Raw genomic sequence first — 23,503 nt, 5'->3', positions numbered from 1 at the left:
CATTGAACATGCAAGCATGCATAGAGTAGTCATTTCAGAGGCAACCTCTATACTCTTTTTTAGCTACCAAAGAATCAACCACCCATGAAAAGAGACTATCTTTGTTTACACTCTAAATTCTTTCAATACAGGTGATAAGTGATTCACATCTCATCCAAATCAATTAATAATTCTATGTCCTTCATAATGTGACAAATTTAACGAAGGAAACAGCAGAAAGATAAGACATATTCTTACATTAAACACTCTTGCACTGTAGTGGGGGAGAGCATTTTAATGCACAAAAGATAATTAGATAAAATAGAGGACTATATAAACATGTAAAATTCTGCATGTTGACTATATAAACATTGTAGGAATTCAAAAAATGGGAAAGTCAGGCTAGAGTCATGTACCTTAGAATATTTCATGGACCTGAAAGGATGGGAAGAATTCAATAATACAGAGAGAATTGAAATAAAGGTTGCCTAAGATGGAGATCCAACCAGTCCATTCTGAACGAGATCAGCCCTGGGATTTCTTTGGAAGGAATGATGCTAAAGCTGAAACTCCAGTACTTTGGCCACCTCATGTGAAGAGTTGACTCGTTGGAAAAGACTCTGATGCCGGGAGGGATTGGGGGCAGGAGGAGAAGGGGACGACAGAGGATGAGATGGCTGGATGGCATCACTGACTCGATGGACTTGAGTCTGAGTGAACTCCGGGAGTTGGTGATGGACAGGGAGGCCTGGCGTGCTGCGATTCATGGGGTCGCAAAGAGTCGGACACAACTGAGCGACTGAACTGAACTGAAGATTTTAAAACATCTTAAAGAATTCTAGATCATTCAAGGAAACTAAAAGATGATTCAACCTAAACTCATTTTACATAAGAAATAAACCCAGATAGAGAAACTGACCTACCCAAGGTCCCACAGTGCATGCATGTATGCAGTGCTGGGAGAGAATCTTCATTGTGCCTACCACTTCAAGTTGTCTCCTACAGCCTCACTTAAATTATATAGAGACTACTAGGTTTCTATTCAGAGAAGGCAATGGCACCCCACTCTAGTACTCTTGCCTGGAAAATCTCATGGACGGAGGAGCCTGGTAGGCTGCAGTCCATGGGGTCACTAAGAGTCGGCACGACTGAGCAGCTTCACTTTCACTTTTCACTTTCATGCATTGGAGAAGGAAATGGCAACCCACTCCAGTGTTCTTGCCTGGAGAATCCCAGGGATGGGGGAGCCTGGTGGGGTGCTGTCTATGGGGTTGCACAGAGTTGGATACAACTGAAGCGACTTAGCAGCAGGTTCTATTTGTATGGGGGAAGATGTGCTCAGATGCATACATCTTTCCTAGGAAAGAACACCCTGTTAAAACACTGTCCAGACCAATTTCTAAAAGAAAACCTGGAAATGTTGACAATATAACCATAAAAAGTTGGGTAAATCTATTGCATTAGATGACAACAGAAAATGACTTCTGGGGAGGGAGAGGCATAAAACCAGAATACCATTTCTATTATAGACTTTGTGTTATAGAAATGAGTTACGTCATCCTATACCCAGGGAGCAAGATTTCCCCAGAAGTATAACTGAACTTGTTTTATAAGTGAATTATATTTTTTTCTTTTTTCAAAATTAGCCAATGGTTAACAAAAATGGCACTGCCCACCAGAGACTATACTGAGACTGGTCCTCTGAAAGATAGTTTCTTCTGTTTTTACATGCTAATCCCTGACACACAGAAACAATTTTAATTTATGTTCTGGCAGTATCTGAGCCACAAGAAACTGAGGCTACCGACATCTGGCTTGATAAACCACATAGCTGTAAGCAAGTTTATAAATTAAATTATTTAAGTATCCCCATTTAATTTTCAGCATCTCTAAGGACAGGATGACAGACTGAAATGTGTCAAACTCAAAGAAAGCAGCCTAAACTCATCTCAAACATGACACTTAAAGCAATTCAATACCATTCCACATTTCACAAACAGACATGAAAACACATTTCACTCCATCAATATAATTTGTAGTGCCCAAGCAAAATCATGCCATGATATCCCATAAGAAGCATAATTTAGAATGGACATAAATTTTACTTAAAGATTCAATTATTACATTAAATATATGCCTATGTGGAAAAATCTCAGTGTGTTTGGTACAATCCCCTAAGTCTAATATATTAGAATGAATGAGGCAAGACATCAGGAGATTATTGTTCTCCCATTTGGGGACAGCATAGTTATCAGTATCATTGTCATTTATCGATTAAGTCATCCAAAATACATTTGTAAATACTTACTAGATGCTAGATGCTGGGGTCCAGCAGTGAATAAAGTTTATATAGTCTCCACCATCATGAAGATTATTATCTCACCATCACTAAATAAAATGTACTGATTGTCCTTCTAAAGCATTGGAACTCATTAATTCAGGATCAATTTAAATCCCTTTCCCCCTAGTAGCTCACGAAAGATATATAATACTTGCTCTGATAAAATATATACACTTGGCTACAAAAGGAACAGTGCACACATGCAGGAAAAGAAGGACTCCAAAAAATCTGGTTCCAAAAGTGACTTGCTCACTGTCGCTAGAGGTAGGAGGGAACTCATGCCTCAGTCAATCACAAAACCAAAATACACTGAGTTCCTGCTATGGACAGAGCTACATACTAAGCTGTAGTAGGGGACTAATAAGCAAGATGCTAAACTGTCTAAACTAGAGGTAAACCTCATGGCAGTGATACAAAAAAGAAAGGAGGGAAGTGAAAGACATTATGAAGCACCAATGGGACACACTGGTTGATTATATACAGAGAGCAAAGTATCAATACAAGAAAGGGGCAAAGAAAACTTCAAGATTTTAAGCCTGGGTAGCTGGAAGAATAAAGAAATTACTGACAGAAAGTGAGAAGGTGAATAGGGGATCCAACCTGAGAAAGATGATGACCTCACCATTAGAAACACAACGCATTTCTGATATCTGTAGACGATTCAAGTATACATGTGTGGCAGGAAGTTGGAGATATGGGACCATAGTACAGGAAATAGATATTTAAAAATTATTTACATAAGAAATGGTAGTTAGATTCATAAAGGTAGACAAAATCTCCAAGAAAAAAAAGGCAGAGAGAAAAAAATAATAATAGATCTTGGGTATATCTACAGTTTGAGTATAAGAAACAGAAAATAATCCAGGAAGAAATATCCATTTTCTTTCTTTCTTTTTGGCCATGTCATGCAGCTTGTGGGATCTTAGTTCTCCAATCAGGCAGCAAACTCCCTTACTCCCTGCAGTGAAAGCATGGAGTCCCAACCACTGGGCCACCACAGAAGTACTAAAATCTCCATTTTCTTTACTCAAGGAAACTTCACAGGAAATGAACAATACTGACATCAGGCAAAGAGAAGACAAGTTCTAGAATGGTGAAATGAGTAGGCAAAGGATTAGAGGACACAAGAAAACCAAGTTATTCTGATTCATTTTTTTTTTCTTTCTTTCTATTCAGGCTAATGAAAACATTTTAAAGACTTATTTCAGAATATACCTACCAGAATCATCCTTTAGAGGGGTAACATTGGGCTCCCTTAGTAGGTAGCACCAGTGGTAAAGAACCCACCTGCCAATGCAGGAGACTTAAGAGACATGGGTTTGATCCCTGGGTCGGGAAGGTCCCCTGGAGAAGGGCATGGCAACCCACTCCAGTATTCTTGCTTGGAGAATCCCATGGACAGAGGAGCCTGGAGGGCTACAGACCACAGGTTTGCAAAGTCAGACACAACTGAAGAGACTTACCACACACACAATAAAAGCACTCTGTGCAGGTGTCTGAAATTCATTTCCCATATGAAAAGGTCCAGTCCAAGATTCAGATGCCTTAACTCAGGAGTTCCAAAATGTGAGCATCCAAACAAGAAAAACAAGTCAGATTTTTTAAAACTTGATTTCTTTTCTTAGTTGATTTAGTAACAAATAGAGATATAAGTGGTGCTTCCCTGGTGATTAGAATGGTAAAGAATCTGCCTGCAATGTGAGAGACCCAGGTTTAATCCTTGAGCCAGGAAGATCCCCTGGAGGAGGGCATGGCAACCCACTCCAGTATTCTTGCCTGGAGAATTCCATGGACAGAGGAGCCTGGAGGGCTACAGTCCATGGGGTCGCAAACAGTCAGACACGATTGAGCGACTTTCACTTTTAGAGACAAAATAGTAGCTGAAACCATATTCGTTTACTGGCCATACCACTTACTTACAAAGTAAAAAACACGAACTTGAGAATGAGAAGACAAAATATAAAATGAAGAAAGTACATTCACCCTCTTTTGCTAAATGCCAAGAATGAGAAAAAAAGATTCTATGTGTTTTGGCAAACTGGAAATTTAAGATGGGAAATCACTATTTAAGGAATAGTCTACATGCAGCCCCCTTTCCAATTCGAGTCTTATCCAAAAGTATTATTATTAAAGAAATGATCTTAAGACACTGGAAGTAACTATCAATTCTACGCGGATATCAAATTATTCTAGCACAATTTTATTTATCTCAATGATAAAATGAAAAGTCACAGAAGGCAAAATGATAAAATAATCTATTTTTATTTCTATAAGAAATTTGACCTAAATTACATGGCATCCTTAAAAACAATGAGAAAAAAAAGAGGGTTGCACTAGTGTTCAGTAACCTCATTACCCTGGATGGCCCCAACAAACCTGGAGGAGTGCTAAGGAGGGCCTATGGTGAAACTAAGAAATGAGTAGTGGGAAAGGGAAACAGAAAAAGATGTATTGAGAAAAAAGAAAGAATAGAAGGAGGGGAAAGGAATGCCATGACAAAGGTACCCAGTTAATATTTGTAAAGTGCTCAGAACAGTGCATGACCCACAAAATATATCAATCAATTTCAGTCGCTCAGTCGTGTCTGACTCTTTACGACCCCATGGACTGCAGCAGGCCAGGCCTCCCTGTCCGTCATCAACTCTCGGAGTTTACTCAAACACATGTCTTTTGAGTCGGTGATGCCACCCAACCATCTCATCCTCTGTTGTCCCCTTCTCCTCCTGCCTTCAATCTTTCCCAGCATCAGGGTCTTTTCCAATGAGTCAGTTCTTCACATCAGGTGGCCAAAGTATTGGAGTTTCAGCTTCAGCATCAGTCCTTCCAATGAATATTCAGGACTGATCTCCTTTAGGATGGACTGGTTGGATCTCCTTGTAGTTCAAGGGACTCGCAAGAGTCTTTTCTAACCCCACAGTTCAAAAGTATCAATTCCTTGGCACTCAGCTTTCTTTATAGTCCAACACTCACATCCATACAGGACTACTGGAAAAACCATAGCCTTGACTAGACAGACCCTTGTTGGCAAAGTAATGTCTCTGCTTTTTAATATACTGTCCAGGTCGGTCATAACTTTCCTTCCAAGGAGTAAGAGTCTTTTAATTTCATGGCTGCAATCACCATCTGCAGTGATTTTGGAGCCCCCAAAAATAAAGTCTGTCACTGTTTCCCCATCTAATTGCCATGAAGTGATGGGACTGGATGCCATGATCTTAGTTTTCTGAATGTTGAGCTTTAAGCCAACTTTTTAATTCTTCTCTTTCACTTTCATCAAGAGGCTCTTTAGTTCTTTGCTTTCTGCCATAAGGGTGGTATCATCTGAATATCTGAGGTTATTGATATTTATCCTGGAAATCTTGATTCCAGCTTGTGCTTCATCCAGCCCAGTGTTCCTCATGATGTACTATGCATAGAAGTTAAATAAGCAGGGTGACAATATACAGCCTTGACGTACTCCTTTTCCTATTTGGAACCAGTCTGTTGTTCCATGTCCAGTTCTAACTGTTGCTTCCTGACCTGCATATAGGTTTCTCAAGAGGCAGGTCAGGTGGTGTATATATATTTGCTAAATAAAGAATTCTACTCATAACACTGACAACAGGACTTCCTTACCCATTGTACAGTCATTCACATGTTTGAAAGCAGAAGCCTAGAGTAAAGGATTTTTCGAGATCTCCTGCAGCTCAATTATTTCACAGCTCTATGTTTCCCATAATTTTAAGAGGTTTCACTAGAGAAATTAACTGAGGGTATTTGTTGATGCATCAGAATCCTATTTTCTATGTCATCAGTTTCCGTTTTACCTAAGGGTATGCTAGAACTATTTCTTTGTTTATAGACAGCACTCATTTGGTAGATTTCCTAGAATTTGTGGGCCTTAGGTACTTCATCTAATACTAAACACATTAACAACTAGTATTCTTTAAACAGCCCATTCATTTATAAGGTAGCTCTGTCAGTAATTTCTACTGTAAATCATTGGGTACGCTGAACTCTGTGTTCCCATCAGTAATGAAGTAGGCATTTTTATTCAAATGTAGCAGGATGTTCAGCTCCCAGGATAATGATTAAGCGAAGATCTCCTTTTTTATTCTGCAGACAAAGCAGATACCGTACTTACAGTTTAGACTCTCAGGGACAAAAATCTTAATGGAGGCCAAGATTTCCTCAGACTTTATGGAAATAACTTTTGAAAAAGTTTGCATTCTGTAGTCCCTCTCTATGGCAATTCTGATTTCTTTTTCCTGGGGTCAAAATATTCTTGACAGGCCTCCCACTCCCTTGCTATTCTTTAATAGTACTGTCATTTCCTCACTTCTCCTTCTAATGAATATTTCATCTGTCTGAAGGAATAACCATTGTGTGTTTACCAAATGACAAAATGACTTACAAAAATGTACTTAACTGAAAATCAGCCTTTCTTAGAATTACCAGTCTTCTTTCTGCTCCTTTCTCTGCCTCCTCAAACTACTGTCAACAATAAAATGAGTAGTAACTTCATGTGCTCTCTTGTGATTAAAGCTATAAGCTTTATGCAAATTAGTACTCTTAGGTGGTATTCACATCATACAGTATGTAGATGTGAGCTTACACCAGGGCATGCAAGTAAATGCATCTTTTATTTTGTGTTCATACACAGTATACAAAAGAGTCGAACATCAATCAGAGTGCTTTTGAACAAAGCAGTGTATAAAAATAAATAAAATTAAGAAGGGCATTGAAAACTTGTATACTTTACATGAATTATCATTGAAGGTTTACATCATACACTGTGAATTATATCCATCCCATTTAACCAGGTGTGAATTTTGCAAACAGGAAGAGAACAAATAAGTCATCTATTACACACAGTGATAGTCAGCCATGTCACTGAAAGTGTATCTTTTAAAATTAAAGTTCACATGCAGTCATCATACAGATGAGTCTGGGAGAAAATAGGTGGCTGATGTATTCTCAGAAAACAGCCATTTAAAATCATATAAGTTGAATAGTTTCATCTGACATATGTCAGGCATCTAGCAAAAGTAGGACAATACTTGAAGGTCGCAAATTCAGTGTCTATCCTATAGAAAGGACCCTGACTACTTCAGATAGTGCACCACACAGCAAGGGATTACACGGTCCCTCTGTACTTATTTTAGAATTTCTGCCACTGATTTTTTTTTACCTTAAAAAATAATATACAGTGATTCTCCATATACTTTGGAAGTATGTTAGGCTGAAGAAACAGTGATTTCAAATTTATTAAGGTGAGATGGAGCGCTGGACTTTGTCTCACGCAAAAGGTACTTTGCTGCATTCACCTGTCATGTTAACAATATTCTGGGACTGAAATAACACTCCTAAAGAAGATCTGCTCAGAGAGATTTTCCAGGAACCCTAAGAGCAATTTCTATTAACTCTGATTCCATTTCCTAAACATCCAGTTTTGGACTTTTTGTTGGGAAATAATGGATGCATTTCAGATCATAGCTTATCTGTAAACACTTAGGGAAAACCCAAGGCTTTTTTTTCAGCTTTGTGATTGTGTGTGTGTGTGTGTGTGTGTCTTCCCTGGAGTAGAGGAATAAGTACCAACCACACAATGCTTCCATTATCCTTAAAAGACTGGCACTAAATGCTGCAAGAAAATGAATTGAATCTACAAACCAAGTATTTCTGCCTCCATATTAAGGTAAGTCTACAGTTTCATGGAACTCTAAGCTAACAAGTAAATTGAGAATCTATACATCTATATATCTCTATCTATCTGTCTGTCTGTCTTTGTAAGGATATATTCTATGCCACAAAAGATCAACTTGTACAACTGCCCCCTTGCAACAAAATCAAGTCAGTTTATTTCTTCTTGCTTAGTATCTGCTTCTCTAAGGTCTCATAGGCTCTATTTTATTCCTCATCTCACCATTGAATGTAGGTACTTCATTCTGTTGCAATACCTTTTCTTTGCCTACTCTCAAACTTACAGAGATAGCTTGTAGCTTTGGTGAAAAATCTGACCATTACTGAAATAGGCCACACAAAAAAAAAAAAAAAAGAAAAGAAGAAAAAAGAGCAACCTACATGATACTCTCTTACTCTCCCCTACTTAACAGCATGGATATTCTGCTATACTTTGATTTTTCTTTTTGGTGAAGCGGCAATTTAGAGAAAGGCAGGTCATAGGAGTGTTCAAGGGGAATTTAAAAATGAACATGCTTTGGATTCACTGATCTATACTATAAAAAGGATGACTGTCAGCTATGAGCAAATTTAAAACTAAGAAATCCTTACAGGATTGACTGCAAATATACAGGAAGTCACTAGATGAAAGTTCAATGTAACTACATCTGGACCTGTATCTTGACTATTTTGATTTTATACAAAGAAAGATGATGACCAAACTGATATAAGGAGATAGACTTATTTTAAATTAAAAAAAAAAAACACTAAAAAACCCTAAAGCTTTCAATTTTTTGAGATTCTCTCATTTGGATGTTCCATAGTCTTCAAAAACAAGTAGGTATAAAATGGAACTCAACCTCCCTCACCTAGACTCCTACTTTCCCTTCCATCACCAAGGCAGATAAATGGGATTAGGGTGGGTGGGGTATGGTTGGAAAAAAACAGTGCAAAAGTACAGGGTCAAGATATCTAAAAGCAGGCCCAGGACCTGACTACAAATCCTAGTTAAAGACCCTCCCTTGGGTCATGAAAAAAATTTTTCAACTCAGCCTAAACTTGATCTCAGTAACAGTGAATGGTATTACCTTCCATTCAGTCTCCCAAGTCAGAAACTTTCCCCTTACTCCCCATATCTAGTGAGTGATTCATGCCTATCAGTTCTACAAAGTTAGCACATCTCAAATCTCAAGATCCTCAAACTGTAGTCCCTGGACCCATGGCATCAGCATCCTCTGAGAACTTGCTAGAAATGCAAATTATTGGGCCCTACCTCATACTAACTGAAGCAGAAACTCAAGAGTAGGGTCTAGCAATTTGTAATTTAACAAGCCCTACAACACACCTTCAAGTTTGAGAACCACTGTTTTCAACCTATCCCTTTATCATTGTTCCCACTGGTAGTAGCCATCTGGCCCTTGTCATCTCTCATCTGACCTATTTTAACAGTTTCCTAAATGATTTCCTGGCCATCAGAAGTTCTGCCCCCTCCAATCCATTCTTCATACTATCACCTGGGTGAACCCTCTATATCACAAATATGGTTATTAAAGTCCTTCCCTCGTTCCTCTATGACTATAGAAGCAGCTTTTAAGCCATGTTCCTAGGTAAACTGGTTTTAAGGGTTGCCTATCAGACAAGATAAAAGCTCAGTGCATAGTACAACAAACTTCAAAGTTCATAAGTAGAGTTAGAAAACCACTGGCTTCCTGGAAAAAGGAGATGTTCTTACACCACATAAGTCCCTCTTCATCTGTCCCTAGCCTACCTCTGCAGCTTCATGTTCTCTCATGTCTGTCTTCTACATCACCCTTTTGCTGAAGAGGATGATTGCTGTTCCTCTAAGAGACCAGGCTATTTCATGTTTTTGTGTCACTGCTTCTTTTGCATAGAACGTCTGCCCATCCCCACCATTTGTTCATCAGATGAAATCAAATTGCTAATCCCTACCTACCTTACCAGTGTATATTTACAGACTATCTCTAGTACTAGCATGCAGTTCAGTTCAGTTCAGTCACTCAGTCGTGTCCGACTCTTTGAGACCCCATGAATCACAGCACGCCAGGCCTCCCTGTCCATCACCAACTCCCGGAGTTCACTCAGACTCACGCCCATCGAGTCAGTGATGCCATCCAGCCATCTCATCCTCTGTTGTCCTCTTCTCCTCCTGCCCCCAATCCCTCCCAGCATCAGAGTCTTTTCCAATGAGGTGGCCAAAGTACTAGAGTTTCAGCTTTAGCAATATTCCTTCCAAAGAAATCCCAGGGCTGATCTCCTTCAGAATGGACTGGTTGGATCTCCTTGCAGTTCAAGGGACTCTCAAGGGTCTTCTCCAACACCACAGTTCAAAAGCATCAATTCTTCGGCACTCAACCTTCTTCACAGTCCAACTCTCACATCCATACATGACCACTGGAAAAACCATAGCCTTGACTAGACGGACCTTTTTTGACAAAGTAATGTCTCTGCTTTTCAACATGCTATCTAGGTTGGTCATAACTTTCCTTCCAAGGAGTAAGCGTCTTTTAATTTCATGGCTGCAATCACCATCTGCAGTGATTTTGAAGCCACAAAAAATAAAGTCTGACACTGTTTCCACTATTTCCCCATCTATTTCCCGTGAAGTGATGGGACTGGATGCCATGATCTTCGTTTCTGAATGTTGAGCTTTAAGCCAACTTTTTCACTCTCCTCTTTCACTTTCATCAAGAAGCTTTTGAGTTCCTCTTCACTTTCTGCCATAAGGCTGGTGTCATCTGCATATCTGAGGTTACTGATATTTCTCCCAGCAATCTTGATTCCAGCTTGTGTTTCTTCCAGTCCAGCGTTTCTCATGATGTACTCTGCATATAAGTTAAATAAGCAGGGAGACAATATACAGCCTTAATGTACTCCTTTTCCTATTTGGAACCAGTGTGTTGTTCCATGTCCAATTCTAACTGTACAAAAAAGATCTTCACGACCCAGATAATCACAATGGTGTGATCACTCATCTAGAGCCAGACATCCTGGAATGTGAAGTCAAGTGGGCCTTAGGAAGCATCACTACGAACAAAACTAGTGGAGGTGATGAATTCCAGTTGAGCTATTTCAAATCCTGAAACATGATGCTGTGAAAGTGCTGCACTCAATATGCCAGCAAATTTGGAAAACTCAGCAGTGGCCACAGGACTGGAAAAGGTCCGTTTTCATTCCAATCCCAAAGAAAGGCAATGCCAAAGAATGCTCAAACTACCACACAATTGTACTCATCTCACATGCTAGTAAAGTAATGCTCAAAATTCTCTAAGCCAGGCTTCAGCAATATGTGAACCATGAACTTCCTGATGTTTAAGCTGGTTTTAGAAAAGTCAGAGGAATCAGAGATCAAATTACCAACATCTGCTGGATCATGGAAAAAGCAAGAGAGTTCCAGAAAAACATCTATTTCTGCTTTATTGACTATGCCAAAGCCTTTGACTGTGTGGATCACAATAAAGTGTGGAAAATTCTGAAAGAGATGGGAATACCAGACCACCTGACCTGCCTCTTGAGAAATCTGTATGCAGGTCAGGAAGCAACAGTACTAGCATTACTTTCTTCATTAAAACTTTTCAGATGCCTGCTTCTTATCCTTGTGCTAGCTGGACTTGATTAACCCTCCTGCTTTGTGCCCTAAGCGTGGTTGTTGCAGTGATAATATTTATAAAGGATGTACAATTTTGTATACCAGCCACCATGTAGAGTGCTTTATGTGTCACGTGCAGGCTATTTTAAACTTCAAAAGTCTATGAGGTATTAAGTCTAATTATTATTTCATTTTAGAAGAGAGAAGACTGAAGTTAGAAAGATTATTCTTATTCTACTTACCCAAGGTGTACAGCCAATATATGGCAGAATTGGATCATCTCACCATTTAAACTCCAAAGTATTTGCTCTTAACTACTACAGCACAGGGACCAGGATCATATCACACAAGTCAAGTAAGCAAGGAATAAGACAACAGTGGATGACAGACACTATGGAATTGAACAGAGCACTCAAGCTATAAACATTTTAAAAAGGAAGGGGAGAGGAGAGGAGAAGAGTCCCAAGTTGCAAACAAAATATGTCTGAAGACTGATCCTGAGCAGTAGGCCACTAGCTTGAGACTCCTATTCCATACTACATTCAATTTCCAACTTTATGCTTGTCATAAAGCCCCTACTAGGATAATTTATTAAAATAGTAGTGCCTATATCTTTCTCACTGCTGTAGGTACCCCATGAAAGAAAGAATTTTCTACTCGTCACCTATCCACAAAGTCTTGCATCCTAGACTTCAAGGCAGGAGGATGACAGATAAGGGGATGGGAGGAAGAGGCATCAGTGTTCTATAGAAGGAGAGGGAAAGAGGGCTACATTCTCCCTGAGACTCATGGTGGGAGCAGCAGAGAATTGTCAGGTGTCTCAGGGATCTCATAAGTGATTGTACTTCAACAAAAGAGGGGCCTGATATGGATATCTAGGAAAAATAATCACTAGACAAATATCTTCGTGTACCAAGATCAGCATGAACCATACCTTTTAGCCACAGCAATTGCTAACAACTAGAGAATTCTCCCCAGATTTTCTGTACTGGGAAAATCTCAATACACTAGTTTTCTATTGCCGTTGTAATAAACCACCACAGACTTGGTGGCATAAAACAACACAGGTTCATCTTACAGTTCTCTAAGTCAGAAGTCTGAAATGGGTCTTGATGGGCTAAAATCAAGGTGTCAGCACAGCTACATTCCTTTCTAGAGTCTCTTATAGATAACCCTTTTCCTTATCCTTTTCAGTTTCTAGAGGCTTCGCCCCATTCTTTGGCTCATGGCCACTGTCTTCTCATGCTGCCATTTCTCTGGTTCTCTCTCTTCTGCCTCCTCCCTCTTCCACTTTTAAGGATCCTTGCTATTACATTGAGTTTACCAGTTAACCAGGATATCTCCTTTACTATAAGCTGAGCTGAATAACAACCTTACCCAGCTGCAATCTTCATTCCCTTTGCCATGTGATGCAACATATTCACAGGTTCCAGGGATTAGAACATGGACATCTTTGGGGGTTTTCTGCCTACCAGGACCAGTGATTCTTACAGATTTTTTGAGTGGGGGCTATTTGAGATTATATATCTCATTGCCCTATTTGATTAGGTTTCTGATATGTGAAGCTCTTTAAATTTAGAAAAAGAATATGAATGCCATGAGCAAATAAATTCATATGCAATCCACATATACAATACTTGATTATTTTACCTCTTTCTATATAGGTCAGTCCTCACGTCTCTACCAATAGTTTGTAATTGGGGACCATCACAAACTCAAAAATCAATCCCTCATTGATTTTTGTTTCCCCAGCAACTAGCACCATGCCTGGCACATTGTAAAAATGTACAGCTTATCACAGTAATAAATAAGTGAAAAATGCTTCCTCTGGGAAAGAAATCATAGAGTTGCATTTGTTACATATTTTAGAGTTGTACATATCTTGAAAACGGAATCTAGTGCTAAAAAGGGAGAAGAAAGCTGAACATATAAAATTTTTAAAAATGTATTTAAAATAGATATCAGAGGTATTTTAAAATTATTTCTAAAATGGATCATTCATCAGTGGAATAAGGAGCAAAAGAAAGGGAACTGTTCCCCTAAACCATAGGAATTCTTACTTATATTTCATTCAAATCAATAAGAGGAAAGTCACTTCTAAAACACTGTGACTGATGAAGTTCATCTACCACTACTTATCTTGGTTTGATCAGAATAGACATTTTTATATAGTATTAGAATTGTTGACATTTTATTGCATTACCATATCTCATTATTATATATTAAATGCTATTATTTATGGCTACTCCTTAATCTGATCTGAGACAGAAAAATTATTGAAGGATTGGCATCTCAGAATAGGCATTTTATAGGGATGAAGTTTTCTTGCCTGGAGAATCCCAGGGACAGTGGAGCCTGGTGGGCTGCCATCTATGGGGTCGCATACAGTCAGAAACGACTGAAGCGACTTAGCAGCAGCAGCAGCAGCAGCAGCAGGGATGAAGGACTGACTAGGAAGAGTCAATGGTCCTTCAGCTGCCCCTCAGATCATTAACTCCAAGTGGTTATTTACTCCCAGGCACTGTCCTGTGCCCAGGGTGTTACTGCTGTGATATGTAGATGATGGAGCATATATTTTAAGTGCTTTAATATGAACTCAATGCTCATGAAGGGTGCCAGATCAAAACACTGGAGTCTGAAGTCATCAGGTTATACACTTGACTGGTTCCAAGTTTCAGAGAGATACTTAACTTTGAATGGCCACCTTGTAAGAGGGAGAAAACATACAGTTCTGCTGAACTTCAAGAGATAGAGGAAAAGCACAACAACATCCCAAAGTTAAGCATTTTATCAAAAAGGAAAAAGAGACTACTAACTAACTGAACTTCTACTTGAATCAATTTAGTATAACACCAATACTGGTGTGCATGGTTGGGGGTAGGGGGAAGTGGCTAGTGCTGTTAGCATACACAATTGCTTTTAGATAAAAAGTAAATAAATGCCCTATTACCAATGCACTAAAGCACTTAAACAAGCAGCAATCTTTTTAACAACTGGTGTGTATATTTCAAGTTAATGGCTAATCTTGACTCCATTTTGCATACTTGAGAAGAGCCCTTAATTTTATAAAAGTCATCAACTGCTTTAGCATGAAAAAGGTTTTGTTATAGATGTGATAAAACCAAGACTCAGAGCAGATCGGTGACCTAGGAGGACCATATCACTCTTATAAGACTGGGAATAGATCCTATGTTTTCTGATTGACAGGCAAGAGCTTTTCTACTATACTATGTTGTCTCTCTAAGGAAGGAAAAGCAGCTGCTCTCTGAACCTTTTAAATATTTAGTGTCAATTATTTTCTTAAGTGTGCGTTCTTTTGGCCTGCTAGGCATTTTTCCTCCGTTTGGATCTATTCATTCACATTAGCTTTGCAAGACTATAATTTTTCACACGTTTAAACCTTTTTAATAGGAAAAAAATACCTTTCAGTTAATATTACACAACTAGCAGACTCACAATTCCCAAATTAAGAAAATTATTTTCTGGATTGAATGACACATCTTCCTTCCCAGTAAGTTTCTCTTTTAATGTCATTTTATTTTCTGATCTTACTTTTTTTTCCCATAGTGAAATGAGTTTTTTGGCAATGGTATTTCCTTAAAGACAGTACCTCGAGAAGAATGGCAAATAGAACTATGTGCGTAGTTAAAACTGACAAATCTATTTTAAATTCCCATAACAGACTAATTTCAATTAACTGAAACCCAATTAAAAAACTCTTAATGCACTTCTACTGTGTTTTTTGAAGGACAATGCAAATTCCAAGATTTTAAAGATTTCATTTTTATGTAATTTCATTATTTAATGTTCTTTAAAGAAAGCATGAAGTGATTCCAAAAATATCACAAATACAGATCATTCTTTTGATTTTTTTATATGTGGGGTGAGAATTAATATTTGAATCACGATGCATAGCACTGCCAGATACAGGTATTGAAGCAAAAAAGTCACTGCTTCCTATTTCGTACTTACTAAAAACTTAACATTTTAATAAGAATGAAGCCCATTCTTTTTAATAAGAATTAAGACGGAAATCTTTTAAGTAACCAAAGATTTGATTAATCTGAAAATCTCTCTCATCTTGCCACATTTTCTCACATATTCCATCTAACACAGGACGGCATATAGAAGCAATCACTTTTTCTCAATATTCCAGGTGAATTCTATCTATGTTGGCATATTTACCAAATGAAAAGTCACAATGACTTCTAACCAGTATGGATTCACAGATGGATAGATGAAAAGAAGGAAAGATGGAAGAGTAAATAAATTAATGCAATACTTATGACAATACAGACATTTTACTTTGAACTTTCCTAAAAAATTAAAACATTCATTTCAGGAGGCAACTATTTATTTTGTCATTAAAGCAGTATTATCTGTATGGAAATATTTTTGCCATTATTATGGAGAAAGACCATGTTTATTTGCAGTCAGCGGTAACTACTAAATGGTTTAGTATACATCCTCAAAGGCCACTGTTATTCCCTTGTACTCTGCAGATGCCCCCATTAGTTAAGGAGTCTCTTGGTTTTAGCAGTTGTGTGTGGAAAAGGTCACAGAATCATTCAAACACAGAGGGCAGCCTGTACATTTGGATTTGCAAAGACTCAAACAATTATGGACACAAGATTATCTATACAATAGCCAAATTTTAAGTTTAAAACAATGCATTTCGTTTACATAGTACTCAATAAATATAACATTATTAAGGTGGAACATTCTGTTCTTTTCACATCATATATGTGTGTGTTCAATTTCCAAAGTAAGTTTCAGTGTAGAATGTACATACCTTGATAGATCCAGAAGTTATGAGAATCGAAAAGGAGACAGCTGAATAAAGGTCACCCTTGTAATTCCTGTAAACAAATTAGGCCAAATTATCCTTCAAACATATGTACAAGCAGGTCCAAAGTAGTCCTTACATGAGGGAAAGGAGAGAGACGTGTAGGGTGGGGGTGGGAGTGGGCATGGGAGTTGTGAATAAAAGGCTTCATTTTGTAATTCACAAAGGATAAAGGGGTCAGTTTTTTAAAAGATCTGCTTGAAACACCAAATAATTATATTAACTATGCTTCTAATAATCTCTTAATTATGAATGAGTATACATGAAGGGCTATGGAATTCTCACCCACAAAGACTCTCCCAAATTAATACTATTTAATTTTCACTCAATATACCACTTATTTTGAGATGAAATACCCACAATTTCAAGATCTTTTCACCAATGTAGACAATTTATAACAATCACAATTTCTTATATTAAGATAGTCCTTTACAATCTACATAAAACTTTCATACACACATTTCATTTAATTCTCAGAACAACCTTGTTATAAGATTAGCAAAGTGAGGCCCGGAGAGGTGAAATTGCCTGCGTAAAGTCACATAATGTGGTAGGTGGCAGAGCCAGGACTAGCACCCGTGTCCCCTCACTTTGGTTTCCCAAGTTCCACACAACTTTCTTTATGCAAGTTATAAGATAGAGTATATGTCTCCATGTGCACACTTGTGAGCATGTGTGCTAAGTCATGTCTAACTCTGCAACCCTGTGGACTGTGTCACCTACTAGACTCCTCTGTCCATGGGATTTCCCAGCCAAGAATACTGGAGTGGGTTGCCATTTCCTTCTTCAGGGGATCTTCCCCACCCGGGACTGAACCTGCATCTCTTGTGTCTCCTGCATTGCAAGCAGATTCTTTACAACTAGCGCCATCTGGGAAGCCCACAAATGTGCACACTTGGTACTGGGGAATAGGGCAGGAAGTGTACCCTGTGATGAACCCCATTAATTTACTCCACTTGACAGACTTCTCCCTCTAATTGATGTAGGGCCTTGTATGAAGTCACATATATGTTTAACATAAGAACTGTATCTTTGTTTCAGCGTTTTATTTTGTGTTGGGTTATAGCCAATTAACAATGCTGTGATAGTTTCAGGTGGACAGTGAAGGGACTCAGCCACACATATACCTGTATCCATTCTCCCCCAAACTCCCCTCCCATCCAGGCTGCCATATAACATTGAGCAGAGTTCCCTGTGTTATATAGTAGGTCCTTGTGGTTATCCATTTTAAATATAGCACATGTCCATCTCAAACTCCTTAACTATCCAATCCTTAACTCCCCTCAGCAACCGTAAGTTCATTCTCTAAGTCTGTGAGTTTCTTTCTGTTCTGTAAGTTCATTTGTATCATTTCTTTTTAAATTTCACATATAAGGATGTCATATGATACTTCTCCTTCAGTAGTAATGTAAACTGGTACAGTATTTTTGGAGGGCAACTTGGCAATAGGTACCAAAAGCCTAAAAAATATGTACTCCCTTCAATCCATTTACTCCATGTTTATATATTTATAAGGCAATTATCAGAGATGTGTATACAAAGAAGTATATATAAGAATTTTTTCATGATTTTTTAATATAAATATTGGAAATTACCTAATGCCCAATAATCGGAGTTTGGTGAAATATATCAAGGAACAACTATATGTTTTACTAAGAAGCCATTAAATATGATATGAGAACTGTTAGGATATTAATTATCATTCCATATCATCTCTACCTATGGCTTTAATTTGCTGCTTTTAAATCATACTCTGGAAGAATTGAGGAAGAGGATAATTACATTTTTTTTTACATTTTTGATTGCTTTTTCAGCTGTGTCTCTGACTCTGTATCTTCATCTCTGTGTGTATACATATATAATATACTTTACTGACATAGACATATATTAATAATATATTGATAAATTAAAAAAACATATTATTTCTAATTTTTCTAAAATGAACTTATATCACCCATATAATAAAAAGCTATATGTTTTAAATCCTTCAAAAATCCATTTTAGAAAATGCATTGTGGTAAATTAAAGCAAAAAAAAGAGGAAAATATTAACATTTTAGTACTTTATGATTGGCACTTCATTAACCTGATGGCCCCAATTTATCAATTAAGTAATTCCCAAACCCATCTTTTTTAATATTTGAGGCAAAAGTCTCAGTAATAAGGGCAAACAACTTAAATTTTCTACACAGTAAATCAAGACAGAAGACAATATCTAAAAGCAATTTTTTAAAAAAATGTAGGTCAATAACATCATTGTCACCTTTGACAAAGATCACCAAGGTGACCTTGCAATGATAATAGAGTATAATATTATTAGTAATGATCTCCATATCCAATACACTATATATATAAATCATTTGTAATAGACTAGAGTGTTGCTCTTGATTGGCTGCAGTCTAATTGCCCAATGTGCATTTTTCATCACTGTTCATGTTGCTCAAAAAAGACATGCTTCTGCTCAAGTGTTCATGTAGTTCCATAATAGTGCAAAGTTAGAATCTTTTAAGGAAAGACATTTCACAAAGTACTTAGATCTAGACTACAAAAAGTATTTCTGGCTCTTCTGCCACATATACCAGAGCCAGTCTGTAGAAATTGGCTTCATACTCATCAGGCTGATTCTGCAAGGCAGCTAGCAAAATTGCTTTAAAAATCGGACTGTCCTATATGCAGCATTTCGCCTGGGTGAGATACACAGAGGACTGGGAAGCAAGAGGGCTTTAAAATCAGATAGCTCTTCTCTGCTCACTTATTAATTGCCTTCTGACTGAGCCTTTACGAGCCTATCTTCCCCCTTATGATTAGCGAAGGCCAGTTCACACAATCTATGTAAGATACCCCAAGTCACTTGCCATCACTTACCAGTTCCCAACATGTACCACTTACCTTACCTTTTACCTCTTTGTTCGACTTAATAATTCATTACCACAAAAAAAAAAAAAAAAAAAAAAAACTGCTGACTGTCTTAATACTGCATGAAGGCTAGCTACCCTTAGAGGGAAAAAAAAAAAAAAAGAATGTTTGACAGGGCCATCACTGAACACAACCAGATGATGCATAACAGAGGCAAAAACAGCAGGAGCCACAAGTGTTAGAAATGCATCTTACAGAACGATTGGTTTTGGAGGTAGGCTAGAGCCTATAAGAAGAGCACTAAATCCAAATCTGAAAAGCTCATTAAGAGATCATCTAACCTAAGCTTTCATTAGTGCCACTGCCTCTTGTTTGGGCCCACCTAGAGAATAATATTCTACATCCTTCAGTTCTCAGCTTCTTAAAATGAAACTACCATCTGAGATTGACTAAGGATATAAAATGCATAAATTGGAGGTGAGCAGAAGAAAGGTCTAAAAATCTGGTTCAAAAAAAAGGACTTCCCTGGTGGCTCAGCTGGTAAAGAATCCGCCTGCAATGCAGGAGAAGACCTGGGTTCAATCCCTGGGCTGGGAAGATCCCTTGTACTCATATGTATTAATTTGAACATGCTTATATGTGTATATGGCTAGATCTCTTTCTCAGATGCATTTAAAAAGTATAACCCCTACTCATTTAGAAAATGGGGCTTTTTAAATTTGTTTTTCAATAATTACTCAATTACAAACTATAACTAAAACACCAAAACACCTATATTAACACTATACTTTCAAAGGACTTTGGGATGCATATCAGTCACACATTATTATACTGATGAGAATATCTTTTACAATTGCTACACATGCTTTGAAAACCCTAATGCTTTTTTTCTAATGGGACATTTACTCAAAGCCCTTGTAGAAAATAATTGTGTTAATAACAGAGACAGTTTCCCCATTACAATGATCAGTGTTCTCAAACAATTAATGCTGCAGCACTCTGTATTGTCACTTTCTTCCTGGGGGCCAGGAGAACTTCTAGGTTTACATTATTGGCTTCAGCTTCTTTTTTTCTGGAAATATGGGAATCTCTAATGATGAGACCTGCCAAAACTTGTCAATGCTATTTTTCTTCTTTTCCATTAGAGGTGACTGTGGCTGAATAGCCAAGTAATCTATAGTCTAACTACACTTAATTGTTTTTACTACATGACATGAAGAAATATAGTGAGTAATCACTTCTGTTTTACATGAAGTGAATTGCTAGTGCTTTCCACAGCAATATGAAGAAGGCTTAACTTGCCTAATCTCCCTTGAACACCCTGTTTAAATCCTAACATGATAAACTCAACCCTCCTTGATTCTCCAGTGAATGAAGACTAGATTGGATCAGTGGATCTCAATTATTTTCCCTGGCTGTAGAACTCTTCAAAATAAAGCAGCCATACAAAAGTTGGCCCCAATTACAATTGGTATAGTCCTCAAGGACAATAGGTTTATTCTCATTATTTATTACCTAAACTTCACTTCTAATGTGGAAACACAATTTATATTTGTGTTTTTGCTTCCTCTTTGTTTCATAAACATATTTTTTTCTGTAATGAAAATTATATAGACTTATTTAGAAAATCTCAAAAATACAGAAAGGAAAAACATCACCTATTACCTACCTCCTCTAAACAGAGATAATTATTTGCGGTATTAATCTTTTTCCAGTCATTTTTTCCTTCTTACATATTGGGTATATATAACTGTGTATTCTGCTTCATTATTTGATAGTGTAACATTAAATATTCTCCTTTTATCATAAAATATTACACTGTCTAAACTTATCATAAATCACTTAGCAATTCCCTTGCTGAATATTTAAGTTTCTTCATTTTTTTCACTCTTACAAATAATGCTTGGTGAAAATCTTTGCCAAATAAAGCTTTTGCTGCTTTTCTACACTATTTCTTCAGGACAAATCCCGAGGTAGAACTACTGGGTCAAATGGTATGAGCATTTTTAAGGCTTTTGGCTGCAAGCTGCCAAATCCATACCAACTAACATTTCAGCATGTCCTTATTATTCATGCATTTATTCAACCAATTCCTATTAAACATCTACTATGTACCAGGCTCTGTGCTAGGTGACATGAATGCAAAACAGACACCAAGTCCATGCCCTCAGGGATCTTATATATTAGTAGATTTGATAAATATAAATAAACATACAGAGTGATACCAAATAGTGATGAGCAGTATGAGGGAAAAACAGAGGCAGATAAAGGCATAGAGAGGACTCATTACATAGGATGGCCATGGAATATCTCTATGATGAAGGAAAACTTGTTCAAAGTAAGAAAATTCATTTTGGGCAGAGGGAATAGCAAGTGCAAAGGCCCTGGGAGACAAAAGTGCATGGCATGTTTAAGGAACAGAATGGAAGGTAGGGTGGCTAGAATGTTATGAGCAAAATTTGGCGGGCAGAATAGAAGGATATGAAATCAGATATATAAAGATATATAAATATACTAAATATATATATACACTAATATATATACTAGATATATATATATATATATATACACATATATATATATACATATACATACACACACTAATCCTGCAGGACTGTGTAGGACATGGTAAAGATTTGTAAAATTTTATTTTATGTGTGATAACAAGCCAGCCATCAGAGGGTAGAAAGTGGGGAAATCACAAGATCTTATTTATTTTTTCAAAGGATCAACCTAGTTGCTGTGTGGAAAACTATGTAGGGTCAAAAATGTATATAAGGGCATAAATTAGAAGGCTATTTCAGTAGTGTAGGTGAGAGACAGTGGCTTAGACTAAAATGAGAGGAAAATGATTCAAAGGATATGGCTTGAAGGTATAGTAATGTCAGGTGTGAAAAAAGAAGAATCAAGAAAACTCTGAAGTTTGGGACTTGAGCAATTACACCAAGTGTCATCTTACAAAACAAAACTCTTTGTATTTATTTTTTCTAATCTGCATTTATTTTGATTATTGGAGATTGAGCTTTTTTCATGCTTACTAGCCATTTGAATTTCCTTTACTGAATCAGTTTCCCAAGTCTTTGCTCAGATGGCACTTATAAAACCCTTTTCTCCCTAAGCTTTTATTTCATTATTTCCTGGTTCGCCTTCTACCTCTCTGACTTTATTCTTTCTTGACTTGTTCTCTCTTGAACGTTCCTCGTATTTCACCACCGTTTTAAGTTCAGTGTGTCTGGAGATTTCATCCTTACTTCTCTTCTTACTCTACATATACTCTCTAGGTGAACTCACCTTCCTATGATTTCAACTACTACATTGACTGATGACACACAAATCTTTTTCCAGACCTCATCTTCAGATCTGCAATTTCCATATGTGACAAATCATCTCTATCAGGAAGTCTAGATAGTGTCTCATATTAAGTAAGTTCAAACAACCTGATTATCCCCATCAAAACTGGCTTTTTCTTCTTCTATGTTCCCTGTATTGCTTAACAGCATTACACAATTTTCCAAGCCAAAAGCCTTAGTGTCATTTCTCCCTTTTCCTTAGCCTTTAAAGGTAATCGATTTCCATGTCCCAAATGCTGTTACCTTACAAATAATTTTCAAAAATTTCCCTCTCCTTTCCATCTTTGCTGTCCCTGCCATGGTTCACACCCTCATAATTGCAACACAGTCCCTTAATGTACTCTTCATGGACTTCAATCCATCCTTCATACTGGCTGCCATCTTTCTAAAACTCAAAGTTGGTGACCTGCCCCCCTCACTTTAAAGGCCCTCATCTAATTCAGTAGATTCTGCTACAGTGCAGTACACTATGTGATTTTGGATAAAAATCATAAAAACCACAATTCTCCAGGATTTTCTTTCCATGCAGGAAAATACTAACACTCTCAGTCATTCAACAAATATGTACTAAGCCTCCTCTGTGTGTCAGGCACACAGAAGGAAATAAGACATTATCCCTGACCTCTGTTCCCCAAACCCAGACAGGAAATAAAACAATATTCTATTTTCCTGGGTTAGTATTCCCCATTGCTAATTTAGACTTGTACCCTTTCACAATCCTTTAGCCATGTGGACTGTGGGTCTCTGTATTCTCTAAAAAAATTCTTCCCTATTATTTAAAAGTCAATTCAAATGTCTGTCTCCCCCATTATATGGTAAGTTTTTTTTTTTTTTAATATCTCTGTATTACTGGATAAACAGGCATTT

The 23,503-nt window shown here is 37.5% G+C and overlaps 1 protein-coding gene across 6 annotated transcripts in view; it reads right to left on the bottom strand.

Annotated features, from left to right (window-relative positions):
- Positions 1 to 23,503, bottom strand: part of TENM1 (teneurin transmembrane protein 1) — a 908,231-nt gene that overhangs the window by 875,795 nt on the left and 8,933 nt on the right. For all 6 annotated transcript variants that reach the window (XM_027535180.1, XM_027535182.1, XM_027535183.1 and 3 more), the window contains exon 2: positions 16,378 to 16,444. The gene's annotated coding sequence lies outside the window, so the exon portion shown is untranslated. The remainder of the gene's footprint in view (positions 1 to 16,377; positions 16,445 to 23,503) is intronic.

This window comes from Bos indicus x Bos taurus, chromosome X, assembly GCF_003369695.1.
Source record: "Bos indicus x Bos taurus breed Angus x Brahman F1 hybrid chromosome X, Bos_hybrid_MaternalHap_v2.0, whole genome shotgun sequence".
NCBI lineage: Eukaryota > Metazoa > Chordata > Mammalia > Artiodactyla > Bovidae > Bos > Bos indicus x Bos taurus.
This window is presented reverse-complemented; position numbering and strand designations above follow the sequence as displayed.